The sequence below is a fragment of the Schistocerca serialis genome, chromosome 2 (genome assembly GCF_023864345.2).
Source record: "Schistocerca serialis cubense isolate TAMUIC-IGC-003099 chromosome 2, iqSchSeri2.2, whole genome shotgun sequence".
In the NCBI taxonomy this organism is placed as follows: domain Eukaryota; kingdom Metazoa; phylum Arthropoda; class Insecta; order Orthoptera; family Acrididae; genus Schistocerca; species Schistocerca serialis.
Window position 1 is genome coordinate 770,890,917 of NC_064639.1, and position 21,557 is coordinate 770,912,473.

General features: G+C 40.6%; 1 protein-coding gene across 3 annotated transcripts in view; it reads right to left on the bottom strand.

Annotated features, from left to right (window-relative positions):
- LOC126457991 (axin) overlaps positions 1 to 16,683 on the bottom strand; it is a 288,275-nt gene extending 271,592 nt beyond the window's left edge. For all 3 annotated transcript variants that reach the window (XM_050094759.1, XM_050094758.1, XM_050094757.1), the window contains exon 1: positions 16,222 to 16,683. The gene's annotated coding sequence lies outside the window, so the exon portion shown is untranslated. The remainder of the gene's footprint in view (positions 1 to 16,221) is intronic.
- Between the last annotated feature and the right edge of the window lie 4,874 nt (positions 16,684 to 21,557).

Below are 21,557 nucleotides of genomic sequence, written 5' to 3' on the forward strand. Positions count from 1 at the left end.
AAGGCTTTCAAGCGGTACAAAATTAAGTGTCCAGACACTCATGGATGCCATAGCAACTGAAATTAAGGTTAACAAGACAAAAGTAGAAATGTTTTACCCCAATTTCATTCTTTTTACTAAGCAGGACACAGATGTACTGCCATAATTTATTTCTCGCACTGTCAATGGTGTTGAGAAACAGCTGAAATCACTACAACTTAACAAAGCTCCGGGGCTCGATGGAATGCCTATCAGATCCTACACAGAATTTACATCTACAATAGCATAGCTCTGCCGTGTATCTACCGAACAAACAACTTTGCCCAGTAACTGGAAGGAACGACAGGTCACACTTGCTTACAAGGAATGTAGCACACGTTATCCACAAAACTACCGTCCAATGTCTTTGAAATCTGTTGTGGAATCTTAGCACATATTCTGAGTTCAAACGTAATGAGGTAACTCGAACAGAATGGATTTCACAAACGTCAGTCATGCGAAACAACTCGCGCTTACCTCACATGACATCCTTAAAACCATACGTCAAGGAAGTCAAGTTGGTACAATATTTCTTGACCGCTGGAAGCAATTGCCTCAGTGCCCCACCAACGTTTTTAAAAAAGTATGATTGTAAGAGGTATCAAACAAAATTTATAGCTAGACAGAGGATTTATCGAAACAGAGGAAGCTGTATGTTACCTTGGATGGATTGTCATCGACGGATCTTGTAGTAGCTTAAGGCGTTCTGATATTTGCAATTGAGGGTAATTTATTAATGACCTGGCAGGTAATATTAAACTAATCCCAGACTTTTAGCAGATTATGTACTTATCTATAACGAGATACTGTCTGAAACAATATGTAGAAATATCCAGTCACGTTCTGAAAAGAAATGAAAGATTCGCAACTTCCTTTAAATGTCGAGAAATGTCAAAACTGCGCACTTCACAAAAGGTAAAAATGAAATATCCTTCGACTACCATATCAATTAGGAGCAACTGGAGTCGATCAACAAATCACTACCTGGGTGTAACAATTTGCAGGGATATGGAGAATAGAATGGCCACAGAAGTTCAATATTAGGTAAAGCGGGCTGTAGACATAGCATCGCTGATAAGGTAGTAGGAAAATGCAGTGACTCTACAAAGGAAATTGAAAGAGAAACACTCTTGCAGCTCATTCTAGAATATGGCTCAAATGTGTGGAACCCACACAAAAATAGGAATAACACGAGATAGTGAACGTCCACAAAGGAGGACAGCACGAATTGTCACATGTTTGTTTGACCTCACGCCAGATCGTCACGGAGAGGTTGAAAAACCTGAAGTGGCAGACTCTTGAAGATAAAGCGCCAGCTACCCTGCGAAAGCGTACTTACAAAGATTCTAAAAACAGTAATAGGTAAGGAATCTACACATACAGAGGGTACTAGGAAAGTTTTACAGTATCACCCAACAATAAGTCACAGGAGACTGATTGTTGCTGTTTTCTGAGAATATTTCATACTTGCATTGTAGCCGCTGTGCCAAGTCTGGGCGCACTCGTTTACTTGCAGGGTCAGTTGGAAGTGCTTGTTATGGCATTGTGGTCATGAATTGAGGTTCAGGCAGTTTTTCGGTACAACTTCGCGCGTGGTTTAAAGACAGAAGCGTGCTTTAATGAAATGAGTGTTGCACTCGATGATGTTCAGGTGGTACAGAGAATTCCAAAGAGGAAATTTCACTCTCGACGACGCTGAGGGGTCGGAAAGGCCACGATCATCAGTTACGGAGGAAAACATCGAAGCTGTGAGGAAAATGCTAGACGAAGACAGGCGATAAGCAGATGGAGGATACCTTACGGCTAAATGCACCAGCAATTCGTTCGATTCTGCATGATAATTTGCAAGTAAAGAAACTTTGTTGTCTCTGGGTGCCGCATAGACTGACGGAAGAGCAGATGACACGGTATGTGACTTGGTGTCGGGAGATGTTAAAGAAGTTTTCTAAGGGACCATTTCAGTACGTGAATGACATCGTGACAGGTGACGAAACTTGGCTGTAGTGTTATGACGTACCAACTAAGACTGAAAACAAAGTTTGGGTCTTTGAAGATGACGACACACCCATAGCTGCCAGAAAACCCCGACCAGTAAAGAAAGAAAATGATAGCTGTATTTTTTTTTCAAATCGAGTCGAATTGTGGAACATGGTGTTTTGGACACACAGAAGACAGTCACAGCTAAGTAGTACATTGAGCAGTGCCTGTCCACAGTCATCCAATCTTTGAAGAATCTGCGACCGAAATCAAGAATGGGCACTTGTTCCTTCATCACAAAGCTCCAGCTCACCGCGCCAAAGCATACACCGAATATTTGCGGGGTACAGGACTGAAACTTCTTAAGCAACTTCCTTACAGTCCAGACGTTGCTCCTTGTGACTTTGCAATGTTCCAGCATGCGAAAATGAAACTGACAGAAATTGCGGTTTTCAGATGGTGAGGACCTCCAGAGGGCTTGGGACAATGAGTGTGCCTTACTCCCAACAGACTTGGAAAAAATGGTTTACGGATTGGTTTCGGAGGATGGAGAGATATAATCAATGTGGCGGAAATTACTTCGAAAAAATTAAATAAAGCTGTATTACAAAACTTTCCCAGTACCCTTTGTATTCTACAAACTGCTACGTAACGCTACCGTCATCGATTAAGTTCGTCTAATCACAGTGCGTACAGGGGCATTTAAGAAATCTCTCTTGGGACAATGAGTGTGCCTTACTCCCAACAGACTTGGAAAAAATGGTTTACGGATTGGTTTCGGAGGATGGAGAGATATAATCAATGTGGCGGAAATTACTTCGAAAAAATTAAATAAAGCTGTATTACAAAACTTTCCCAGTACCCTTTGTATTGCTCTTATTGATACCAAAGCGCGTACAGGGGATTTTAAGGTCCAGCACCACTAGCCAAATAACAAAATAAAGAAATAAAAATGGCCGAAACAGAACGCATGCAGGCAGCATCCGTGACGGGGTTACAAAAAGGTACTAATACACAAGGGGGCGATCAAAAAGTTTCCGTTCGGATGCCGTACAGTCCACAATCGGTATAATTAAACAAAATAGCTGTGAGTACTGAGGCAATCATCCCACCGACGCACCAGACTGAAGATACCCGTTTGGTAAAACATCGTGCCCTACTGCATGAAGTAGTCCATAAGCGAAGGCGTGATAATCGCATGGGGAGAGATCAGGGCTATAGAGCGTATGCTCGAATGTCTCCTGCTTGAGTTGGCATAACTTCTACGAGCAACGTCGTCAAAACGTTAACTTTTTGATCACCCCTTATATGACAACGTCATACGTTAGCTAGTGACCTTGCTGAGAACCCGAGAAAATTCTTGTCCTGCGTAAAATCGCTAAGCGGGTCGAAAGTTTCTATCTAGTCACTCGTCGACCAGTTTGTGTTGCAACCGAATACAGCAAATGGAAAGTTGAAGTTTTGTAAGCCCCGTTTGAAAAAAATCATTCACGTCGGAGGATCGTACAGACTTAAAATCGTTTGTGCGTTGCATAGACTACCACATGAAGGACGCAGAAATAGGAATCTTTGGCCTTCAATTGCAACTGAAACCGTAGAAAACACATAGCTCGCCAGGCCTCGACGTAACACCAACTCGGTTTTACGGAAAGCGCTCTTCGACACTGGCTGGCCCTCACATGTGACGCGAGTCTCTAGCTGAGAGCAAAGCCGCAAGCTACTAGAAAAAAGCGCAACTGACTCCCGTGTACTAAGTTAAAAGATTTCCGGAAAGCGTTTTACACAGTGCCCCACTGAAGACTTAACGAAGGTTCGAGGACACGCAATATGTTGAGGTTCGAGGCCGCGTAATATGTTCTCAGATCTGTGAGTGGCTAGAGGGTATTGCAAGTAACAGCTACATAGTCCTGGATGGGGATGTTCATCACAGACAAAGATATCGTCAACAGTGTATCAGGAATGTGTGATACAACAGTTCTTGCCCTCTAGATACACAAACCGCCTAACGGATAGGGTGAACAGCAATCTGTGAATGTTTGCTGTTAACTCTGTAGTTTATAGGAAAGTGTCGTCATTTAATGACTGTAGGACGACACAGGCTCACTTGGGCAGAATATCTATTTGGTGTGCCGCGCTGGGTAGCCGTGCGGTCAAGGGCGCCTTGCCACGGCTCCCCCCGCCGGAGGTTCGAGTCCTCCTTCGGGCATGGGTGTGTGTGTTGTCCTTAGCGTAAGTCAGTTTATGTTAGATTAAGTAGTGTGCAAGCCTAGGGACCGATGACCTCAGCAGTTTGGTCCCATAAGAGCTTACCACAAATTTCCAAATTCTCTTTGGTGTAACGAATGACAGCTTGCCCTATATGCAGAAAAATGTAAGCTAATGCACGGAAGTAGGAAAAACAATTCCGTAATGTTCGAGTACAGTATCAGTGGTGTGCTGCTTGACACAGTCACGTCAATTAAATACCTAGGCGGAATGATGCAAAGCAGTATGAAGTGAAACGTGCACATAAGGTCCGTTGCAGGAAAGGCGAATGGACGCCTTCGGTTTACCGGGAGCTCCGTGAATTCAAATGGGAATCCCTGGAGGGAACACGACGCTATTTCCGCGAAACACTACTGAAAAAGTTTTCAGAACAGCACTTGAGACTGACTACAGAATGAGACTGTTTGCAACAACGAATATCTCGAGTAATAACCGCGAAGACAAGGTAAGGGTAATTATGGGTCGTACGGTGGCATGTAGGTGTTCGACAAGAACATGGAAACACTGCGAGGAATGTATGTTTGACGACAAATGCACATGCTAACCAAGCCAGTGGGTTGTGCTGTTGTATACCGGCCGTGCCCTTCCGAAGGAATCATCGCGGCATTTGTCTTGAACGATTTAGGGAAATCACGGAAAACCTAAATCAGGATGGCCGGACGCGGATTTGAACCGCCGTCCTCCCGAATGCAAGTCCAGTGTGCTAAGCACTGCGCCATCTGGAGCTAAGTGAAATGTAATGTGGACAAACAGTTGGTGCTCGTATGGTGGGTGCTTCCGTAACCAAGAGAGTCCAAGTATTTAGCATTTCACAAGGCATCGTATCGAAGATTTACACTACGAGCCAGGAAAATAGACATCATCCCCCAAGTCACGAGGTGGACGAAATTGTGTGTCGAGTGATAGTGACGGACAGTCAATGAAGAGGGTTGTGACGAAAAATAAGAGAACGGCAGCTGCAAAAGTCGCACTCGCGAACCCTGTCAGCACCAAAACAATACGAAAGGAGATGAGTAATTAGGGAATTGCAGGGAGACATGGAATTTCAAAACCACTCATCAGTGATACGAATGTCCGTAAAATGAAAACATGGCGCCGAGGCCATAATACCCAGACTACGGCACTACTGAAGAAAGGTATTTGGTCTGATGAGTCTTGTGTTTCATGCTGTTGCCAACTTCTGGCCGAAGTTTGCGTCCCATAAGTGAAACGTGGCGGGGTTCGGTGATGATTTGGGCAGCCATATTTTGGTATTCCATGGGCCCCATGGCTACTCTGCAAGGTTGCATTACTGGCACGGATTATGTTACCATTCTGACTGATAAGGTCCATCCCACAGCACTTCAGGAAGGCATCTGACACCGCGCCCGCACTGCCATTTAATGAAAGAAATACGAGTTTATCGAGTATCGGAGCGGATTTACGACTGCATTCAAGACTTCCTTGCAGACAGAACTCAACACGTCGCTCTTAACGGAACGAAGTCGACAGATGTAAAAGTAATTTCCGGAATACCCCAAGGAAGTGTGATGGGCCCGTTACTGTTTACAATATATGATCTAGTAAAAAGCGTCGGATGCTCTTCAAGGCTGCTCGCATGTTATGCGGTTGTCTGTAACAAAGTAGCACAGCCAGAAGACAGTAACCATTTGTTGAATGACCTCTGACAGATGACCCTGAAGGTAAATAAATGTAACATATGGCGCATACATGTTGTTGTTGTTGTGGTCTTCAGTCCTGAGACTGGTTTGATGCAGCTCTCCATGCTACTCTATCCCGTGCAAGCTTCTTCATCTCCAAGTACCTACCGCAACCTACATCCTTCTGAATCTGCTTAGTGTATTCATCTCTTGGTCTCCCTCTACGATTTTTACCCTCCACGCTGCCCTCCAATACTAAATTGGTGATCCCTTGATGCCTCAGAACATGTCCTACATAGGAAAAGAAATACACAACTGTATAGCTACACTATTGATGACATATCGCTGGAAACAGTATCTACTACTGTAGAATATCTACGTGTAACTATTCAGGACGACCGTTAAGTGGAATCACCGCATAAAACAAATACTGGGAAAAGTGACACCAGACTAAGATTCATACTCATCTTAGGGAAATGAAACTCATCCACGAAGGCAATAGCCTGTAAGTGCTTGTTCGGCCGATTCTTGAGTATTGTTCACCTCTCTGGGATCCCTACCAGGAAGGACTGATCGGGAAGATCCAACGAATAGCGGCGCGTTTCGTCACGGGATCGTTTAGCCAGCTCGAGAGCGTTACGGAGATGCTCAACGCAAGAGAGGCGTTGTGCATCACGGAGAGATTTACTATTGAAATTTCGAGAGTGCCGTTTCCGGGAAGGGTCGGACAACATATTACTTCACCCACATACGTCTCGCGTAGTGACCACGAGGAGAAAATTCGAGAAATTAGGCCAATACGGACGATGATCGACAATCATTCTTCCTCTTCCGCGCTGGTTTTGTGAGCACGAGTGCGAATTGTCGAATCTCAGCTGGCCACCAGTCACCAGATCACAGTGTTACTGAGTCGTCGTGGGCTACTATCTCAAGAATCTACTTTGAAAACCCCCCTTTCCCTGCTCCACTCGCGACTGGAGCAGAAAAGGTAATGACTAGTTGCTGTATGAAGTAGCCTCTGCCATGCACCGTATGATGTCTTGCGAAGTATGTATGTATGCCTATGTAGATTGGTTTCTAAACCATTTGGGACGGTGTGAAGTCCAAAAGATCTTATTAAAGAGCAATGAAACGAGACAGTGTATTCGCAGAGTTACTGGTCGTAAGGTGACCAGATACGTATATAAAATGAAATGCAGCTTGCTGCTGTTATCGTTGTAATGAGGATTCGGACAACTACCGCAGATATCTTCCACACATCGTTACAATATCAGGCCATTAGTCTGCTCATACAAAGCAACGTGAACTTTTAGTTCTGGCGCCTTTGCCCTCCATGTTACCTTATACACGGGAAAAAAAATTAACCGTTATTGCAATGTTCGATGAACGCCGGTAACCAGAATTTAGTTACACGGTTCTTCTAGATAACTATTATGATTTGTGTAATATTTTTACAAGATGCTACAGTGCAGAACGAACAACTTAAGAGGATGCTGATTGCATTTGCGGCTGCGATGTACAGTACTGCCGCAAGCCTTACACAATACGAATCCAAACCGACAGATCTTGTGATTTTGACGCAAAAAAAAAAAAAAAAAAAAAAATAAAAAAAATAAAAAAAAAAATTTGCAACAATCTTAGTCCTCCGAACACACGACTGACCACAGAGACACGCACTGACACTCCTAGCTGTTACTGACTACGGTCGTTGAAAACAAGTTAGTAATCAAACATACACAAGCCAATATAATGTCAGTCTGATTCGTTCGCAGTGCCGCTATATTAGCAATCCACCAGTTTCTGCTGAAGCACCGATGGCTTTGAAGCATACGAAACGTAACTGAACACGAAGCGCCTATCCTGTCTCTTCCCCGAACGCATCCGCAGTTTTGCCTTGCTGACAGGAAGCGACCGTCTACAGCGACAGATCCGAGGTGAGATTCCACACCGATGCGATGCGTAGACGTGCGTGCGCGAGAGGCGGAAAGAACGATGGAAGAGAGAAGAGGGTTATAACAGGAGAAGGGAAGAAGACGAGGGGCAGAGAGAGAGAGAGAGAGAGAGAGAGAGGCGCACGAGTCCAGGCGGGGCGAAGGAGAGGCTATCAAAGGTGGCCCCGGTGCAAAACGGCTCTTTGTCTGCGGCCTGTTTTTGTGGGCAGCCTCCTGACTGGGGGTCGGAGCAGCAAAGCTCAAGAAAGTTTTACATCGAAAGGGGGGGGGGGGGAAGGGGGGGAGAGGACGAAGGCTAGCTGCAGCAGGAACTGGCGAGGAAAGATGGGAGCGAGCTGGCACTTCTGAAAAGGTCCTGGTTTCCCTACGCCAACGCGCGGCATGGGACAGCTCGACGCGGCTCCGTAAAGACCACTTTATACGTTCCGAAACGGCGGCCGAATGCAGAGGCGCTTTGCCTGGCTTCTTCAATGACTCCTGCCTTCCGCTTGCTACTCTGCATACATGAATACTGCTACGGAGCCTTATCGCATAACGTGAATAATTAATGTGTTTTCAGCGCGATGTTCATAAGCTCTAGCGTCTGGGAAGACGCCGCAACCACAAGCAAGATCACGAAGGTGTAAGCGAATATCTGCTGTTTCAAATTATGTGGATACTTAGATGTAATTTTACTGTGAATTAATACATGAAAGTTATCGACGACTTAACCAACCGTAAAAAAATTAAAGAAAAATAAAAACTACATGCATTTGAACGGAGAGGAAAATACAATAAATAAATGTTCCTTTACTAAAAATTGCCACAAAGCTTATGAAAGCTACAAGCAGACAACACGAGGAAAAGGGCTTGGGGCATAGAAACACTAATAACACAGTATTCATCAGCATCTGACGAAAAATAAGTTAGGTTCATTTCACTAAATTAAATAGGTAGCTTTTTAATCCAAATCTGTCAGCCCTACACCTACCAACACTCTTTTGCATCATTGCTTTCTTTATGTACAGGAAAGGAGCTGAAACTGATAAAACATCACACAATGCTGTCTGTCTGATTAAAGAGTGTTTCTGACAGATGGCAACTAGACCACTGTCTACCACTTGCAGCACCCTGAAGCACAACTCATTACTATTAGATACCACTGACATTAATATTAAAAACAAACAGCATGATATGTACTGTGCTGAGAGAGATGGTTACATTTTCACTTATTTCAATGAGCTATTTTGAAGAAAAAATTTGTTTCCTTACAAAAACGTCCATTTAGTGGGGGCATATGTTTGATAATAAGTTTCTACACGATTTTTCCTAAGGGAGCAAGTCACTTTCCAGGTAGTACACTTCTTTCACTTGCTTATTTTCTAAATGTAACCAGGCACTATTGCTTTAGGATAGGTCTTAAAAGGGTGTTGCCTTTCTTCAGAGGATTTCATACTTAAGACTCTGCATTCATGCAGCAGAGAACTGTCTCTTTACAAAGCACTTATATACAAGAGCTAGGACAGATTAGAAATACAAGTCAAGTACCGTCCACCATACACCATAAAGTGTGTTATGAAATAATTAAATGAAATCTGTCATCAGTTGATTAGTTGGACATTGCAAAACATTAGGAGAAGTTATATTCGTTACCACAAAGAAGTCCTAAGCCCCACTGTGGATTACCCATGGGTTTCTGTTTGTAATCTGGTATTTGACTGACCCACTCAAGCAAACAGGCCAGGTGTGTGAAACAGGTCATATACTCCACAAATGTTGATATTGCCACCCTAAGCAGCATATTTACAAGCGCCATATAGCCCCCAAATATATTTGATGACTTTTTCCCCTCATTAGTTACAACAGTACATTCACATTACACGAAAGAACCAATCATGTTTGCAAGCTATATACCGTATCAGTTACCAATTTGACATCTGGATGAGTGAAGATGGGTACAGGAGACCAAACACTGTCAGAATATATGGCAATATACAAGAAAAGGCTAAAGAAATGCAGGAGAGTGCTACTGGCAGCTCAATGACCTGTACGTTTTATGGAAAGATGACAGAACCACAGGACACTCGCAATAACAGCAACACTACTATTGTCATACTGCTTCATAAATGCACCATAAAAATATGTTCGAGCTTCTAATACATTATGCCAACAGTTGTTGTTGTTGTTGTTGCAGTCTTCAGTCCTGAGACTGGTTTGATGCAGCTCTCCATGCTACTCTATCCTGTGCAAGCTTCATCATCTCCCAGTACGTACTGCAGCCTACATCCTTCTGAATCTGCTTAGTGTATTCATCTCTTGGTCTCCCTCTACGATTTTTACCCTCCACGCTGCCCTCCAATACTAAATTGGTGATCCCTTGATGCCTAGAACATGTCCTACCAACCGATCCTTCTTCTATTCAAGTTGTACCACAAACTCCTCTTCTCCCCAATCCTATTCAGTACCTCCTCATTAGTTATGTGATCTACCCATCTAATCTTCAGCATTCTTCTGTAGCACCACATTTCGAAAGCTTCTATTCTCTTCTTGTCTAAACTATTTATCATCCATGTTTCACTTCCATACATGGCCACACTCCATACAAATACTTTCAGAAACGACTTCCTGACACTTAAATCTGTACTCAATGTTAACAAATTTCTCTTCTTCAGAAATGCTTTCCTTGCCATAGCCAGTCTACATTTTATATCCTCTCTACTTCGACCATCATCAGTTATTTTGCTCCCCAAATAGCAAAACTCCTTTACTACTTTAAGTGTCTCATTTCCTAATCTAATTCCCTCAGCATCACCCGACTTAATTCGACTACATTCCATTATCCTCGTTTTGCTTTTGTTGATGTTCATCTTATATCTTCCTTTCAAGACACTGTCCATTCCGTTCAACTGCTCTTCCAGATCCTTTGCTGTCTCTGACAGAATTACAATGTCATTGGCAAACCTTAAAGTTTTTATTTCTTCTCCATGGATTTTAATACCTACTCTGAATTTTTCTTTTGTTTCCTTTATTGCTTGTTCAATATACAGATTGAATAATATCGGAGAGAGGCTACAACCCTGTCTCACTCCCTTCCCAACCACTGCTTCCCTTTCACATCCCTAGATCCTTATAACTGCCATCTGGTTTCTGTACAAATTGTAAATAACCTTTCGCTCCCTGTATTTTACCCCTGCCACCTTCAGAATTTGAAAGAGGGTATTCCAGTCAACATTGTCAAAAGCTTTCTCTAATCTTACAAATGCTAGAAATGTAGGTTTGCCTTTTCTTAATCTAGCTTCTAAAATAAGTCAAAGGGTCAGTATTGCCTCACGTGTTCCCATATTTCTACGGAATCCAAACTGATCTTCCCCAAGGTCAGCTTCCACCAGTTTTCCCATTTGTCTGTAAAGAATTCGCGTTTGAATTTTGCAGCCGTGACTTATTAAACTGATAGTTAGGTAATTTTCACATCTGTCAACGCCTGCTTTCTTTGTGATTGGAATTATTATATTCTTCTTGAAGTCTGGGGGTATTTCGCCTGTCTCATCCATTTTGCTCACCAAATGCTAGAGTTTTGTCAGGACTGGCTCTCCCAAGGCTGTCAGTAGTTCTAATGGAATGTCGTCTACTCCCGGGGCCTTGTTTTGACTTAGGTCTTTCAGTGCTCTATACTTCATACAGTATCATATCTCCAATATCATCTTCATCCTCTTCCATTTCTATAACATTGCCCTCAAGTACATCGCCCTTGTGTAGATCCTCTATATACTCCTTCCACCTTTGTGCTTTCCCTTCTTTGCTTAGAACTGGGTTTCCATCTGAGCTCTTGATATTCATACAAGTGGTTCTCTTTTCTCCAAAGGTCTCTTTAATTTTCCTGTAGGCAGTATCTATCTTACCCCTAGTGCGATAAGCCTCTACATCCTTACACTTGTCCTCTAGCCGTGCCTGCTTAGCCACTTTGCAGTTCCTGACGATCTCATTTTTGAGACCTTTGTATTCCTTTTTGCCTGCTTCATTTACTGCATTTTTATATTTTCTCCTTTCATCAATTAAATTCAATATTTCTTCTGTCACCCAATGATTTCTACGGGCCCTTGTCTTTTTACCTACTTGATGCTCTGCTGCCTTCACTACTTCATCCCTCAAAGCTACCCATTCTTCTTCTACTGACAACAGATTACGTCAAAATGTGGAATTTTTCATGTACCAGTAATTGTTATTGCAAACGTAGCTACTGGTTTTTAATTACTGATCATAAAATAAGCTCTGCGGATTGCTTCACTATAATGATAAAAATTGTTACACTGAACATAAAACAATTAAACTCCAAACTTTACCAGCCCCCCCCCCCCCCCCCCACACACAGTACAACACTCATCATCTTCAGTCATTTGAAATCCATTGTGTGACAGAGTCTTCCATGAGAGATTTCCATGCTTTATAGTCTTCTGCTATGCACACCTAAATTACTCTATTAGATTGACAACTCACATTTCTTACACCTTGGAACTTCCTTAATACATTAACAATCCACTTGGCGAACACGCTGCCATTTCATTTCCATTACGCCTACAGTCATAATTACATCTTTAACTCGGCTTTTTCTCTGAACCGACTGTCTGTTTTCTAGCCTCTCTCCTGACATGCATGTCTCCAATAGCAAATGAGTTATTCCCAGTTTCCGGATAGTTTTCGCCTTAAAAGTACATGTCTCTCAGCCAGCAGTCAAAACTGGTAAATACAATTTGACTGTAAAGTTTTTGTTTCAAACACACTGGAAGTTTAGTTTTGAAAATAATATTTAGTTTACTGAAAGCTTTCCAGGACATGTTCCCTCTTTGGTTTAGTTCTTGTTCTCTTCAATATTAATCACTGCAAATTTTTAATATAGTACAATGTATTGAATAATTCTTCTAGCACTTTTCTTTAACTAAGATCTTCATAACTGAGGGTTCTGCAGGGCAACATGTAAGACTAAATGAAAGCATGACTGATTTATTTATACAGTCTTCTCATGCCATTTTTCTACATGGAAGATACTGAACTTCCGTTTCGAATCAGCAATCTGACAGCATTTATGGTGAAATAAGGAACAAAATACAAAAAGAATGACAGAAAGTAATATCCGAAGAATGCATGACTCCGAAAGAACTGTTCGTTATTGTCACTGTTCTACTGAAGATCAGCTTGGTTAATTCATTCTTCCTTGACTGAAACTAGGTTTAGTAAGACACTGAAAACTACACAGGCACTCTCCATGCACACTTACATTCTTCACACATTTGAATGAGGGGCGAAGGAGTGGGGGAAGATACACCTGTACTTATTATCTACACTTGAGGTGGCTTGTTAATGCTTAGTAATAGTTTGCAGGAAACTCAAGCTGAAAGTATGAAGTATAACTTATTAACAGACTGTTACGACTCTGTAGCATATGGGATTCCAGTGAACACAGCCCGTACTTTTTAAATTATTTCTTTAATATGTCACATTTCACTAGTTGCTTGGTGATTAAATTTGTCTGTCTAGGGCTTCTCTTGTTCTCGAGAAAAAGAGAAATTTTATTATAGTCTCTTTGTGACAGCAGTCATCACATATGTCAAATGTAACATTCTCAACACTCTCAGATAGCTTGTTTTTTTGCAGTATGCAGTTGAAAACTGAAGATTTTGCACCAATCCATCAATCAGACCAAGCACAAGGAGAACAAAATTGACAAAGCTCAACATATTAGACCATAGCTAAATCATCTCATTCCTAGGCTACGATATTCCCACTCAGGACTTTGAAAGTATCAGCACTGAAACCACAGTGCATGTTTTCACATGCACTTCTCACACACAACTACAAAAATTGTGTTGAACGATGTTACCCAGATATTTCCATTCTAATTATTTTTGTAACAAACCACTGATTCTTTATTTAATGAACAGGAGTATTTTCTTATTAACATAACACAGTGGGCCATGAAAGTACGATGATCTGTGTGAAGTATTTCAAATCTTTATCTTAATGTCATTACTGGTGTGTATAACATTAGACGCTGAATTAATGTATGACATTCTTTGACTACCTCTTGGTAAGTTTCTTGGTATCTTTATACAAATAGGTATATTTCTCATGTAAACATTAAAAAGTTACAAACTGACAACAGACTAGCCCTATGTCACTGCTTCTCCTCAAAAATATGTCATTACATTTAATGCTGAAAAACCTAGTACGATTTCGGGATTATATTTTATTATACAAGATGTGTGATTGCACATTCTTTCTACACCGGTCTCCAGGTCCACTGTTAAATCGCAACCTAGCTCTGTTATGTGTATTATGCCATTAAAACAAAATAATAGCACACAATTCAACCATTAAAAAAGAAGAGACTTTTAAAACTGTGGAATATAGGCAAAGTCCAATCATAAAACTCAAAAGAATACTAAATGTACAAGAGGTTGCAAGACAGAAAAAGCCTCTGTAGGCTAGGGGACAGGAATTTCGACATGTGTACATCAATTACTGCCGTAGACATACAAAAAAGCTGCCGCACATTGCAACACACTTGGTACCTCAAGGATAATTAAAGAACTATCAGCACACCTAGCCTTCTACCACATTTGTGTTTTGCAAGCTGGTTAAACACTATTTTTTACTGCCCGTGGCTTCATCACCTCTCAGGAATGTTGTATGCTGTGATTTTATTTAATGCTGAACCACCAATACAGGAAAGTAAATTTATGCCTAAGAGAATTTCACTAAGTAATGTTTTGTAATGAATGCATTTCACTTTCACTGTGGTCACCCCGGGGAAAAAAAAAAAAAACTGTTTTCGCAGATAACCACAGTCATAGTCATGTGCCAATCTCTAACAAGCAGACAGACATTTTTAGGGTGGATAACATACAAATGCCAAACATGATATGTGAAAAGATTAAATAAAGGCAGTGTATGAGGAACACAAAAATGCATTTGTGACTGTAAGAAGGCTCATACTATATCTCATTTATCTTCAATTGACAACTGAGGGAATTCAATGAGAGTAAAGACATAATATAGATTTTGACAGATGAAGTACACAGATGAATCATGGTAAACTCTTGTTGTGTATTAAATTACTGATGTTTAGTATATTATTTTTACAGTGGCTTCAGGATAACACAAGTCTGTAACAGGCATATGTCTGATCACAAAATTTCACATTTACATAAATGTTTTCCTGTCAAACTCAAATTACAACAATTATTAGGTTTCACAATTTGAATTCACTTTGATATAACCAATAGTTGAGATAATGTGGTAATGATGGTCTATATATTTCCTGTGAATCCTAAGGAGTCAGCATACGAAATGGTGCAAGGAAGAGAAGCATTATCCTGTGTTAGGACTTCCTTCAAAGTGCACAGCAGTAACAAACTTAAAAATTGAGCTACGTTAACTATAAGGCCACTATCATGATAAAGTTGTGTACACGAGCAATCGACACCACAAGAATCAGCTAGGATAGTGACTGATTACCCAATGATGGTATAACACAAACATCATACTGCAACAAAACAAAATTTATCCTAACATTAAGTAAGTATTAAAACACAATGAGGCAATTCAGAGAGAGAGATATTTTATGCGTTTCCATGGGGGGGAGGGGGGGGGGGGGGGGGGGGAGAGTAGTTCTGACACACATTTAGATAATTTTTTACACAAACAGCTATACAAGGTATTGGAGCAATGGCATGAGAAATATGTACCACTAGGCCTATATAATTTGGAATTATTATAACAATTCTGAAATTTCTGCACTTTGAATTCAAGTAATCATTACATGGTATCTCCCACACCACTTGTACACAAACACCACTTACATGACGTAACTCCACCATACTAAAAAAAGGTTCAAGATCCTAGTATGAGCAGAGACATTGGATCGTTGAATGTCAAAATGAATATGTACAGCTAGGTAACATAATGCATCCACAGAAACAACACAACCCAAATGTGTATATCGCCGCCTCCAACAGCTAGGAACAATAATTCTCGTAAGTGGAAGAAAAGAGCTAGGTATAAACAAAGAACAACTGACAAGTAAGCAGTAGTGATTACCAAACCCTATAAACAACAACAAGAATGGCGTTATGTGTGCCTGATTTAGCTTAATCTTCATAGAAAAAAATACAATACAATAATGCACTGGAGTAGTGCCTTCAAGTCACAATCTTCAAAGTCAATTACAGTAAATACGAGCATCGACTGAGTTGATAAACAAGTAACATAACCAGGGAACATACTCAGGATCAGAAAGTGCCTGCAACGTTAATGAACATCCCTGACACCAAACTCGATCCAATGCAATGAATTATTATGCAAAAAAAGTTTGTAAATAAATTCCAGAATCTTACCTTACAAACACCTGAGCCGTTGAATCGGCCGTCACACGTATTTAAATGTTCTTCGTAAGTAATACCACTTATGCACATCGTAATTTCGTCATACCGTCACACGAATTAACAATTTACGGACGTAAGTTCATAATTCACAGTCTTCTAAAACAAGACTTCATTGTCAACACTAACAAAAAGGAACTTTGCTTGACGTACTTTCCGTGATGGGCATGTTTCGAGTCCCTCTGACGATAGTTTCTCAAAGCTAATTTCAAAGTTAAGCCAATCACGTTCGGCAATTGCTACGTTTATACACTTTTCAATGTTTTGTACGGAATGTGGAATGTCACGCGGTAAAAATTAAATTATATTTACGTATTTGTCTGAAATATATTTTGTAACTAGTCCTCTCCATATTAGAATTAGCCGCATTCCATTAATTCAAGCGTGGTGCAGGGTCACTAAACGCAAACTAGCCATCACAGATTATACTACGAGAGGACTTCGCTACCATCTTTGTTCGACACTGACACACTGAAACATCTTTGGATATTAAGCGGCACGAGGAGGACAAACAATACTATTTTATCATTGACACTACCTTGTTATTAACTTCCACTTGTTTATTGATATCGAAATCACCAAATAATAGTATTTTGTGTTTATTTGTGTGAATACACGATTAGAAAAGTATCTTAAAACGTAAAATTTGTAATTAACTGGAACTTTTTCGACAACGTTTTACTGTTAATTTGTGCGATTCTAGGATGTCACTGAAAACAGTGGTGGATAGCTAATCACAAACAACATAGAGCTCAAAAACGTAGTTATGCACTTTGCAGCCTTTGTTTATACTTCATATTTTGGTCTGTTATCTAGTTTCTTTATTGTATGTCGCAAGCGATTAAAAAGATCTAATATTTATGTCTCACGTATAATAGTTTCTAATATAAAAAACAATACACATAATAGAAGTCATACGCCTCATTATTTTTTATTTATCCAGATCTATATACGTTGAATCCAGAGATATTAAAAGCAGCTCAAAAGCTTTGTTTGTTTTTGGCGCCATTGTTTTAAATTTTTAGTACTCAAAACAAACATACAATAGCAATGCTGAATGGATAGAACATGATATTAAAAAACTAACTGGAGATGAGCGATTCGAGTGCCGAAAATGATGAATTTCAGTTTTATCTGCTGCTCGTAAGACAATACATCTTTCAGTTGCCTGAGGAAGATGGTATGTTAATTCTCGTAAACTGCCTGTAACTGTAATATTTATCACATACCGTAGCCACATATTTTGTTACTGTTTACCTATTTTATGCAGGCTGCATCAAAACTAATAACAGAAACTGATTTAGGCGAAAGCATACAACATTAGTAGCAAAAACGTTCCATAAAATATGGAGAAACGAAAAAACTTTACAAGACATTCGGAATATGTGTTTACGAGCTGACAGTGACTTCACCATGACTTGCTGTCCTGATTAATAAAATGTGTATGGGACTTAAATATTTGAGATTGTGTCCTCACATAATTTGGTTCAAATTTTATCGATGGTCCATGGCTATGAGCTGTGGCATATGTGCATGATGGGGCACTGCCATATTTGGCTGCTGACGAAAGATGGCATTAGCAACATATTCCAAGACGGTCAGGTTGAGCAGGGCCCGCCCATATCTTGGTCTCCAAGATCAAGTGATCTCAGATGTGTGGATTTTCCTGTTTGGTGTCATCTCATGAGTGAAGTATACACATTCCTTTTACGAATGTCGAAAACTTGGGCAGCGATCTGTTTAGTCTTGTCAAAATTAGGAATTGATCTGACAGTATCTGAAAGAATTTGTATCTCACTGCAGATATGAGTGCAGTGTTGTATATAGATATACATGTTAGATGCGCAGAATATCTTCTTTAACAGTTATGAGTGCGCCGTAAACTGCAACACGTAACTTGCTGAAATAATATTGTATTTCTCATTAAGATAGACAGTGGGTGAAATTAACCTCCAGTTACATTGGGAATTAATTTGATAGCTATACTTGACCTACATTTGTTCCAACTGGGAGAATATTTCATACAGAAACACCTTCCCAGTTATCTCACAAATGTCACGTTTGCAGGCCCATCCTTATTGGATTGTATTTACTTATACTGCCATATACTTACACCTCTGTCAGATTTCTCGTTTGTTTATGATACACCCTATGTACAAAGAATGCCAAAAAGTATGACTAACATAAAAAACTTAGTTCAAAATCAGCAGAGATATTTACTCCAAAGTGAGCAACATCACATTTCTGTTAACATTCAGTTAATCACAGGACTCATGTTTGGGGGAAACTGATTGTAATTTGTATAAGAAGATATGGAGTAATTAATTTTTCCTGTCTGTAGCCACCAGGTTTCACATGAGGAACATTATTTTGATGTCTATGAGATTTTAATAAATTTCAGTACACATTAATTCTTGTAAACACATGATATTTTGTGCTATTGTCTGTGGACTGTGACATTATTTCTATATTTCCATGTTTTTGTGAGACTGTTTATTCTGTAATTGTGAGATACAAGAGCCACTGTCTCTTGTGAGTATAGTTCTCATCTCTATCCTTTTTATTAAATACATGTGTCAATGCTTAGAACTTTCTGGGATGTTTATTTCACTATACACCTTTTCAGAGTCAATATATTCCCTGTACTTTGTAAAATTTCATTAATAATTTACCTACAGTAAAAAGAAAAACATTGTTGAAAATAGATTGAAAACCACATTTCAGTGTGTAATGTTTTGATGCAGATGATAGTAGCAATGTGCAGATCCATGAAGTTGTGTACATTCCTATACCGAGCTAAATGAAATTATGGCTTCTTATCTATATTTTACAAGTAGATAAGCATAACCATTCAGTTACAAGAGACAGATAACATTTATACTTGTATACATTGGTGTTGGTCCACGTGAAGTCAACCAAAGGTCTGTTTCTTGATATAAACCATGTGATCAAAAGTATCCAGACACCTGGCTGAAAATGACTTACAATTTCGTGATGCCCTCCATCAGTAATGCTGGAATTCAGTATGGTGTTGGCCCACCCTTAGCCTTGATGACAGCTTCCACTCTCGCAGGCATACACTCAATCAGGTGCTGGAAGGTTTGTTGGGGAATGGCAGCCCATTCTTCATGGAGTGCTGCACTGAGGAGAGGTATCAATGTCGGTCTGTGGGGCCTGGCACCAAGTCGGCATTCCAAAACATCCTAAAGGTGTTCTATAGGATTTAGATCAGGAATCTGTGCAGGCCAGTCCATTACAGGGATGTTATTGTCATGTAACCACTCCGCCACAAGCCGTGCATTATAAATAGATGGTCGATCGTGTTGAAAGATGCAGTCGCCATCCCCGAATTGGTCTTCAACAGTGGGAAGCGAGAAGGTGCTTAAAACATCAATGTAGGCCTGTGCTGTGATAGTGCCACGCAAAATACGAGGGATGCAAGCCCCCTCCATAAAAACACGACCACACTACCGACTTCGAATTTTCTATTGTTCAGTCGTCCAATGTTTATGCTCCTTACGCTAAGCGAGGCGTCGTTTGGCATTTACCAGCGTGATGTGTGGCGTATGAGCTGCCGCTCGACCATGAAATCCAAGTTTTCTTATCTCCCACCTAACTATCGTAGTACTACCAGCGGATCCTGATGCAGTTTGGAATTCCTGTGTGATGGTCTCAATAGATGTCCACCTGTTACACATTACGTTCCTCTTCAACTGTCGGTGGTCTGTGTCAGTCAACAGATGAGGTTGGCCTGTACACTTACGTGCTGTACGTGTCCCTTCATGTTTCCACTTCAGTATCACATCGGAAACAGTGGACCTAGGGATGTTTAGGAGTGTGGAAATCTCGCTTACAGATGGATGACGTAAGTGACACCCAATCACCTGACCGCGTTCGAATTCAGTGAGTTCCGCAAAGCGCTCCAGCCTGCTCTCTCACGATGTCTAATGACTACTGAGGTCGCTGATATGGAGTACCTGGCAGTAGGTGAAAGCACAATGCATCTAACATGAACAACGTATGTTTTTGAGGGTGTCCAGATCACAAAGTGTATCAAATTTTGACAATTTTTGTACATTAATAGTTCTATATGAAAAATTCACAATTAAAATTGTTTGGACATTTTATTTTTGAGTTATTCATTTTTAAACTTTCTAATATTATACCATTTTGCCACTTTTAGAACATGAAAATCAACATATATCCAAAACTGTTTGACATTCCTAAAATTTGCACCATTTTATTTATTTTATTATAAGCTTTGAAGTACATGCTACTTTGAAGTGTTTATAAAAATACTGAATTTTCCGAAACCAAATATTTTTTTAAAAAAATTATGAAAATTAGATGATCAAAATTTATAGTGGCAACTTACCAAAATAAATTTTATTTTATTGATAAGTGCAGCATCTAACATGTAGTCTGTAGGACTGTGTACTTATTACTAAGTTGTAATGCAAAACTCAAGTGTCAAAAACTAAATAAAGCTGTCAAATCATTATCGCTTTTTTGTGACATTCAGTCAGGCAGGAGCTGCCAACAAAACCACAGGGGCAACAGGTATTAACTGAATGTGTGACATTTTACGAGTTCCCAACCAGAAGAGTATTATATGGTTTCATCTGTGTGCTTTGGAAGTTTAGTTTATGAATATCTGAATGCTAATCTAATTTACTAGACACAGTTCTTGCGTTTTTGTCAGTGTCTACAATGGTGTTTCATAGCATGTGTCGATAGCAGTTTATTTGTCTGTGTAGTGTAGTTTCCCAACGCTCTTAGTATGGGTAGGGACTGTGGCTGCTGTGTGCGAATGTGAGCTGAGTGGGTGACACTTTGCTTGCTGCTCCAGGCTGTGTCAGCATTGGTTACACAGCTTGAGGCTGTAGTGGGTGGGTATCACCCTTGTGGGCTGACCCTGATGATGCAACAGATGTCCAGCACAGTCCACGAGTCTGCCAATAGGTCTCCACCAGTGGCCATCCCAGTTGCTGCTCATGTTGAGGATGACCCCTCACCCATTGTCAAGCGTAAGATCGCCTTAGGGCGTGACAGGCTGTGAAAGATCTCGTATGGGGCCAAATGTAAGGCCTCCCCAGTTAGTCTGACAAACAGATTCCTGGTGCTGTGTGCATCTGACAGTGTCCCTCAGCCAGATGCAGTCGTTTGTCCTGTTTCAGAGGAAACCTATCTGCCTGCAAGATGTGGGCAGTCACAGAGGGTGTCATTATTGGTAGTTGGGAGTTCCAATGTTATGTCCGCCATGGGGCGCCTTAGGGACATGGCTGCAAAGG